Below are 8,333 nucleotides of genomic sequence, written 5' to 3'. Positions count from 1 at the left end.
TTTTGTGCACTTATTAAAAGAGAATGTGTGAATGCTGCAATGCTTTCTGAGATTCTATCTGGTCACAGATATATAGAAACACATGCAGTGCTACGCATTAATTTTAAGGGTATTAGGGAGTACTTTTTTCACAATTTGTCGGACTGTTCATCGGACTGTTCATCGGTTAGGATAAAAGATATGTTAAATTACATAAATAACTACCATAATAAAGAACAAGAATACCTTGCATTAGCTCCCAGACGAAATAAGGTTTTAAAAAAGTACTTTTTTGACAGTTTGTCGGATTGTTCATCGGGAAGGATGAAAGATTTGTTAAATTACATGAAGAACTAACATAAAAAAGAAACAAACATTTTCTGTGCGAATGCCTCGCATTAGCTTCCAGAGGAAACAAGGTTTTAAGGAAGTACTTTTTTGACAGTTTGTCGGACTGTTCATCGGCGAGGATGAAAAATTTCTTAAATTGTCTAAACTCAAGGGGATGGATTTCGTTTTTGTTTTATTTTTATCTTTCATCTTTTTTACATTTTGCAAGGAATTTCATAATAAACGGCGTAAGATTGCTAATTATGGAAAGCGGAAGGATATTTGCTGAGCTGGCACTACAACTAACCAATCAATCAGAATTAAATAATTCCTTATTCTATGGTATATGGAAATTTTACCTATACACATTACTTAAGCAAGTTTGACTAAAGTATCAATTGCATCATAACCCAAAATCTACAATAAAGTGGAAACGCGCACATTTGTATGACCTTAAGGTGTAATTTATTATTTGGAATCGATAGATATTTTGCAAGCAAATTTGGCTACTTAAGTATTCATTGAACAGCTCAGTATCTCAATCTCGTTCAAGGGTTTACTCGTATTTGCACTGTACATTTTATTTCACACATAGCCAAGCACGCACTGCAAGGATATTGATGACATATTAGCATGACAAATACAAGTAACAATGTCCAGAAGTACAACTTCGTACCAAATTATGAACTCAATTGTGAAAATGTGTGCATCATCTTCTAGTAAGAAGAGCAAATATGTAAAGTTGATATGTATCTGATGATGATTAAAAGTCTCCGGGTTAGATAAGAACAATTGGAAGCCACTACTACGGGTGTGTGTCATCTGTGTAATGCAATTTGTACTTATGCCAACATTTCCTTTATACACTTTTGCATTTTCGATTTATGCTGTGGCACAGTACGGCAGTATGGAAAGGAGCCAAAGGATTTTGGCATTGTTATCATGTGTATAAGCATTGCTATTATACATAGAGCAGCAAGAGTAACTGGTGTGAAAAGTCAAGTTGGTAGTTTTTACAAACATTTCTGCATAATAATGATCTTGGTTTGCACTTTGGTTTGGTTTGTTAACTTCCGCATGTGTAAGTTTTTGTAGACAATTTGTGCACCATTTTAGCAATACTCCTTCCCTCCCTTGGTGCACTATACTCGTATATATCACAAATGATTTAATCTACTGAAAGTAGAAGGAGTTCAATTTACCAAAATAGATTTGAAGTATATCTTTGGTTACAATTTATTATGCATTCAAGAGTATTTATTCGTGCGAAAGATATTTCGCATGTGCATGAGGAAAATCGTATAGGAAAGCATTTGATTATGTAAATTTGTTTATGAGTTTAACGAAGCATAAGTTTTCTGTTAAAAAATTAGTTATTTAAAAATAAGATATTAACAAATCAAAAAGTATAAAGGACTGTTCTTATAATAAATTTCAACCTTAGTATTTGAAAATTTTTCATACCATTGTATGCTTGATTCCTACGTCTTCACTCAAACTCAATGACACTTGTACTTTGTCCATACCGCTTAATAAACTTACTCACTTTAGTCACTTAAATATTGCAACTTGAGTTACGGGTATTTTGTTGACTGAGCTAAAGTGTCAACATCAACACTGACCAAATGCAGTCAATTTGTAGACAAACACTTCATCATCATCACCAGCATCATACTATTTTGCATATATTGTATATTTGGAAAATGATTACCTTCCCAGTTGGGTAATTAAAATGTATATGACGTGCATAAAGTTCAAACACAGTTTAATTTTGTAGTGGGTTCTGTCAATTGTCCAGCGATGGGATGCAGTTCCAATCTGCATACGTGTAAGTATACTCACATAAAGCTTCAACATACTCAAATATTTGTATGATTTATTTAAGAAGAAATAAAACACAAAGGAAGTTGTAGATAGAGTCAAATATGTTTAAATATAACTATACTCACACAGTTCTTTTATTCATTTTCAAATAAACTTATACTTAAGGATACGTTGATATATAGTTTTATATATTAACATATGTTGGGTATTCATATAACCTCAAACATATTATACATATTTTCTTCATTTCAGATTATATTCTTTTTTCCAATTTTTTTGAAACCATATACTCTGACAATCCCAAAAATAAAACAAACCTCAAGCTGAAACCTCTAATACACAATTCTGTAAGTATTGGTTAGAAAGAACCTAAAAATAGGTCATCTAGAAACCATGCAATCAGTATAGTTTATAAACAAAATTAATGGTTTTTTAAACCCCATTTAAGAACTTAAATATTAACAGCATAGTGTGATAATGCTACCCATAACACCACATATATCTCATATTTCTAAACACATTTGTGTACGTAAAAAATTGTTTATTAACTGAGTATGGGATAACAGATCGTAACATCCATTAGCATACAGAAGATATATCACAGGGTTTACTAAACAAAAGCGTGACTGGCAAGAGATGCCCATCCTTATTGGCCAAATTATAGATTTTTAAAGATTTTGAAGATTTTGAAATTCCTACAAATCACATGATCGCAAAATACAGAACCCCCATAAATTACCATTATACCAAATCGAATGCAGTGGGAATATAATAGAATAAATACCACTACGCATGAAAGTGTCTGCTACTTTGATAGCACTAAATACGAACAGGGTTTGGACTTAGAAATCTATAACCCACATAATTGAATATATGTCAATCTATGAAGAATAGGTTCAGTATTTCAAACTAAAATCTGTGCCATAAATATCTGCAGTAGACATCTACTATCAAAACTCTTAAGGATAATACTAAAAGATAATTCTTATGTCAGATAGTCAGATAAACTTTAAAGTTTTATGTTCGATCTCCCACTAATTTGAGAGACAGTGAGTTTTTGCAAAACCTTGCTACTTTAGAATTAAAAGTTTTATATTGGATATCTACACATAGTTCTTTCGATGGCAATAAAGTGGTAAATGAATTAGTTAAGGATTTTAACTCAACGCAACCATATAGGCCGGAGTCAATTCCTAGTGTCAATAAAATTCCTTTCAAAAACCTAGATAAGGTTAGATAACCAGTGGTACGTTGTGATACCACTGTTTAGTGTTACTTATATGCAAACCAGAAAGATTTCCGAAATGACCAATACCACAGTGCTGACAGATTAAGTCTTAGTTGAGCCGCTGACTTATACGTTTGGACTAAGTCAAACTTAGGATCTGACAAGAGGATTCATCTGCTCAAGTAAGTTTAGTTATGCTCATATATTTTTGTTTGATTACCACGGAATGCTAGGTAAACTAAATTATATCAGTAAAACCAACCAGAAGTGGTATAAGAGGGAAGGATCCCACAAAAGTAATTATCTATATCCAGCTTATAGTATACCTAAGTATGGTAAATGCGATTTCTACAAAACCAAGTAGTTTTAAATTATGAGGAGAGAGATTTTCTTAAAAAGTAGAACTCAAATATACCAGTTTTGTTAATATTTCAAAAAATATTTTGTAGATTTACATTTATCATAATAAAAATGGAACTACGAAAATTATCGTTCTCTGTCTCCGCAACTAAAACCTAAAAATACTGTCTGTAGCATGCATAATTGTCGTAAAAGTAGTATTCATTTTATCAAAAATTACTGTAAATGGCAACATCGACAGCATAATAATCTAACAAAAACAAACGAATGGACATATTTTATGGCTGATTGAATTTTATCGTAATTTTAACAAATAAATTTGATGATTTTGTTAATCCCCGTCCATTTTACGCGTATATTCGTATCGCCCGTTTCGTGGGTAGGAGTTGACGTTGCTCCAAAACTTTGCATCTTTTTACAGTCTTTTTACGATTTATAAATGTTTATATGTTGACTTTGTGTTTTATGTCACTGTAATATCAATCAGATGCATAATGAAAAGACAAAGAGAAAAAAATTTCATTTATTTATATCTTGTTATTGTGGTAATTTATTGTTTTTCTGCCAGCATTTAGTACACAATTTTTATAGCATACTTTTCGGTACGAGCCAACCAGCGATTCATGTCGATAATAATAAACGTAATTTGTGGTTGCGTGAAATAATCCATAAAAACAGTTTAAAAGAAGTTACAACATAAAAATAATATAAAAATGTATATATTTATATATATAAATTTTATAAGTTTTGCAAGCTTTTTTATATGACTTTGGCAACACTTTCAATTCGTTTAATTAATATTTTATGCACGTCGCAAAAATATTGTATCAAAAAATCACCAAAATAAAATTTATTATTTATTCTGGAAAAACAAATGCAATTGGATTATTACACTCCAATAGCCCCGTTTTTTATTTTCGTCATTTTAGTCTACCTATAACTTTTGAATATATAATAAATTTGATATAAAACGTGATTAAATTATCGTCCATGATATTTTACGAATTTGTATTTTCTAAATGATTTGATCAAATTTTTTGAATGTTGTTTGTTAGTGATTGTTGTTGTAGTTGTTGTTCTTTTTTTGGCATAAATTAAAATAAATAAAATGGATATTTTAAAAAACATGAAAAATTCAAATGGCATAAAAACATGGAACGGATATAAAATGAATTAGCATAGCCAGGACACTCTTGCTTCATAGTATGGTTGATGACAATAAATCTATTTGTTTAGGTGACATTTTTTTAGAATTGCCATTTTCATATCAATTGACTGGATTCTTACCATTTCCTAATTTGTTTACTTTTGTAATGTAGGCGCAATGTGTGGTGAATATTAAATTTAGTTTTAAAGATTCAATTCAAAAAAAAATTATTCATTTTTAGTTAATATGTGGTTTATTGAACTATATATATTATACATACAAGTCTTAACATTTAACTTCATTACTTAGATAAATAATATTGTGCTTCTATGCTAAACGTGGTACAGTATATTCAACACAAGATAAACCAATTTTAGATAAATTAAAAGATATAAAACATTTAAATCATTCAGATCAATATTATTACATAAATTATATAGAAACAAGAATGAGTTTTTGAAATTGCCATTCAATTTGACTAGCCTTTTACTATATCAATAATTTAAATTGCGATGGTAAAAACTGGCTGATTTCACCACAGCCGTTCCTCAAGGCGTTGTCTTAGGCTGACTTCTGTTTAATCTGTTTACAGCATACATCCCTCTCACACAGGCTCATGTCAAGCAAAATTTGCTTTGCCGATGATTACCCTTTACGATCATCCAACTTGTATCTCTAATGAGCTTAATGCCGTTCTTTCTACGCTCATTAGTTACTAAATTAGTTGAAAGATAAAGCTCAATCCTTCCAAGGTATCTGTCATCGCTCTCGTAGGTTAAAGAAAAATTTCAAGATTTTAAAATAGATTTCGCAAAACCTTCACTCAGCTTGGTATCGTGTTATTCTCTCAGCACAATTTTATTCCTTATGTATGTTAGACCATATGAAACGCCTATTATAAGCGTATTGAACTAAACAAATGTTCTTGTATCGTAAAGTCCTCTGAGATTACACCAACAAGTGTAACCCTGATGGCACTTTCCAATCTCCATTGTCTTCAAAACAGCTCAGATTCATAAGCCCTTCCCATATACCTGACCTTATAATTCGATGCAAGGCATTCAGATATTTCATTATCCCCTTGTCGACGTGAATTTCGTGACCCTAGTCCCAGAGTTTACAATTAACCTACCAATCTTAGACTTCTAAATACTAATATTCTTTTTATCAACTGTTTGTCTTAATTATTGTAATATGATTTCTCCTACTGTCATCCTGCGAAATTTTCACATTCACTTCTAATAGGTGGATTTAGTGGATAAAAGGTTCGTATCCTTGCTAATTTGCTACGGGAAGGGAAGATTTGGAATACGTTTTTAGACGCTATCTTGTGCAAGAAAAGTTATTGAAAATCTATTTGGTATTAACAATTCTTATTAATCTAGAAGAACTTACTGTCCTGTCCTGATATCCAACTGAGTTGGTAATTCATCACCTTGACCCTATTTTATCTGTGGTCAGTTTTAAGTCACACCAAGAATAACTGATATGATGGATCTGAAGTCTCTGTATCTACGTGTGTCTCTACCTATCAGGTTTCCCTGTGTTTTTTGGTTGTTGAGTGTTGGGTGGTTATTGTGACTGTTAATTGTGTTGAATAGTTTTAGTGCACGATCTTTAATGTATTTTTCAACTGAATCGACTCTCAAATCTCTATGGATATCTGCGCCTCTTATGTACTACGGAGCATTACATCAATATTCTTAAGACGAAACTTTTCCCTCTTAGAAAATTTTTTAATGTGGAGTTTGATGCTTAACAGAACGCAATACTATCATAGAGTAGTACTGTTTTTATAATCTGCTTGTATGTGTTGACTCTATTGTTAATGTTAAACTTTTTGCTGCTGATGAGCGGGTGGAGAGTGAGTATATTTAAGTGCAATCGCTAAAACAAATTGAACAAATCATAGTTAAATCTCGAAGAGCTCCTTTTGCAAATATATATAAAAATGTATAAAAAACTTTAAATAAACAAAAGATTTCCAAGTGGTTTCGCATAATCATACCAGATGGAATATCTCGTCGTACAAATGTTTGTTATGTAAATAATCACAAAATTATAAAATTTAATAATTATTATATACAAATCAGAAATAGAATGATATACATATCAAAAAGTTATATATGGCACATGCACACATATAATTTATAAAAAAATTTAAATTACAAATATAAACTATATTTAAAAATGATTTGGAGATGCGGGGCATCGATCCCCGTACCTCTCACATGCTAAGCGAGCGCTCTACCATCTGAGCTACATCCCCCTACAAATGCGATGAAAAATATATCACTGAACTACAATTTTAAAACTAAAAATAAAATGGAAAATACGAAAAAATTGCTGAAATTTAAATCAAAGCACAAAAAAACTACAAAATAAAAAAGGTACGTGAGCAAAATTTTAAATAATTTTAAAATATAAAAAATCAAAATGCAATACAATTTCTCCTCGCGTTGTTTAATATGCAAAACTGAAAAAATTTAGTTAGTTTTTAATTTACGTACGTAACAAAAATAAAAAAAAAGATTGACGTACTTAACAAAAATAAAAAAAGATTTGCTGACGTTGCTATTAAAACAAAAAAAACATTACAGTTGCAAAAAAACTTAGAGAATTTTTTACAGTGCTTTTCTTCTTTTTGCCATCACTCCAAACTTTTCCATTCCCGCATTACGTTGACGACGAATTGTCTGTTAATTAGTCTCACTTAGAAAATAAACTGCAGTAATTAAGCAAAGCTACATTTTACCAACATCAGCTCAAACATCATTATTGCCGTTATCATTTTCAACATTATTCCCGTCATCATCATCATCATCATTAACATCATCGTCATTATCATTGTTATCATCAGCGTTTCCAAAGCAAGGCAAGGCAGTCCTCAGTTTTCGTCCTCATTTCGTCTGACACAGAAATATGTTTCGAAACGAAAATTAAAAGAGGGAAAAAAAATCAACAAGAATTTCTTTTGGGAATTTTCAGTTGCGATTTATTAATGAAAGAAAACAACAACAACAGCAACAATAAGAAAGACATATAATTGGATAATTGGATGGTGGTGGTCCTAATAGAAGTATACGTATATAAGTATACACAAAGCTGGCATTCTAATTGGTAAACAAATTGGATTCAAAAATTTTACTACTCACAAGGAACTAAAATTGTTTCTATTTCTGCTTTATAATATTGAAGTTTAAATTACATAGTTGGGTAGTCAGCGAAGGGGAATATATATTCTAAACAGCAGTATTATTATCAATAACTAAACATGAAAGCAATTACACAGATCGTATGGGTAGCTCTTTGTAATTCCAAAGCAATTTCAATAGAAAAAATATATTTACATATAATTATAGCTTCACGTATGACATGGTCCATCTTCAGTCAAAAAAGAACTGAACAACTGAGTAGTCTTGCTCGCCACTTCAATTCTTCAATTAAATTCCACACAATTGTCTT

The 8,333-nt window shown here is 30.9% G+C and overlaps 1 protein-coding gene and 1 non-coding gene across 2 annotated transcripts in view; both read right to left on the bottom strand.

Moving 5' to 3' along the window:
* The window catches only part of LOC119675330 (rho GTPase-activating protein gacF-like), a gene marked incomplete at its 3' end in the record, with an annotated part of 42,774 nt that overhangs the window by 15,247 nt on the left and 19,194 nt on the right, over positions 1 to 8,333 (bottom strand). The gene's annotated exons all lie outside the window — the stretch shown is intronic.
* Positions 7,065 to 7,137, bottom strand: Trnaa-agc. The gene has a single exon. It is a non-coding gene; the product is annotated as a tRNA-Ala (tRNA).

Source organism: Teleopsis dalmanni, chromosome 1 (genome assembly GCF_002237135.1).
Source record: "Teleopsis dalmanni isolate 2A chromosome 1, ASM223713v2, whole genome shotgun sequence".
In the NCBI taxonomy this organism is placed as follows: Eukaryota; Metazoa; Arthropoda; class Insecta; order Diptera; family Diopsidae; genus Teleopsis; species Teleopsis dalmanni.
This window is presented reverse-complemented; position numbering and strand designations above follow the sequence as displayed.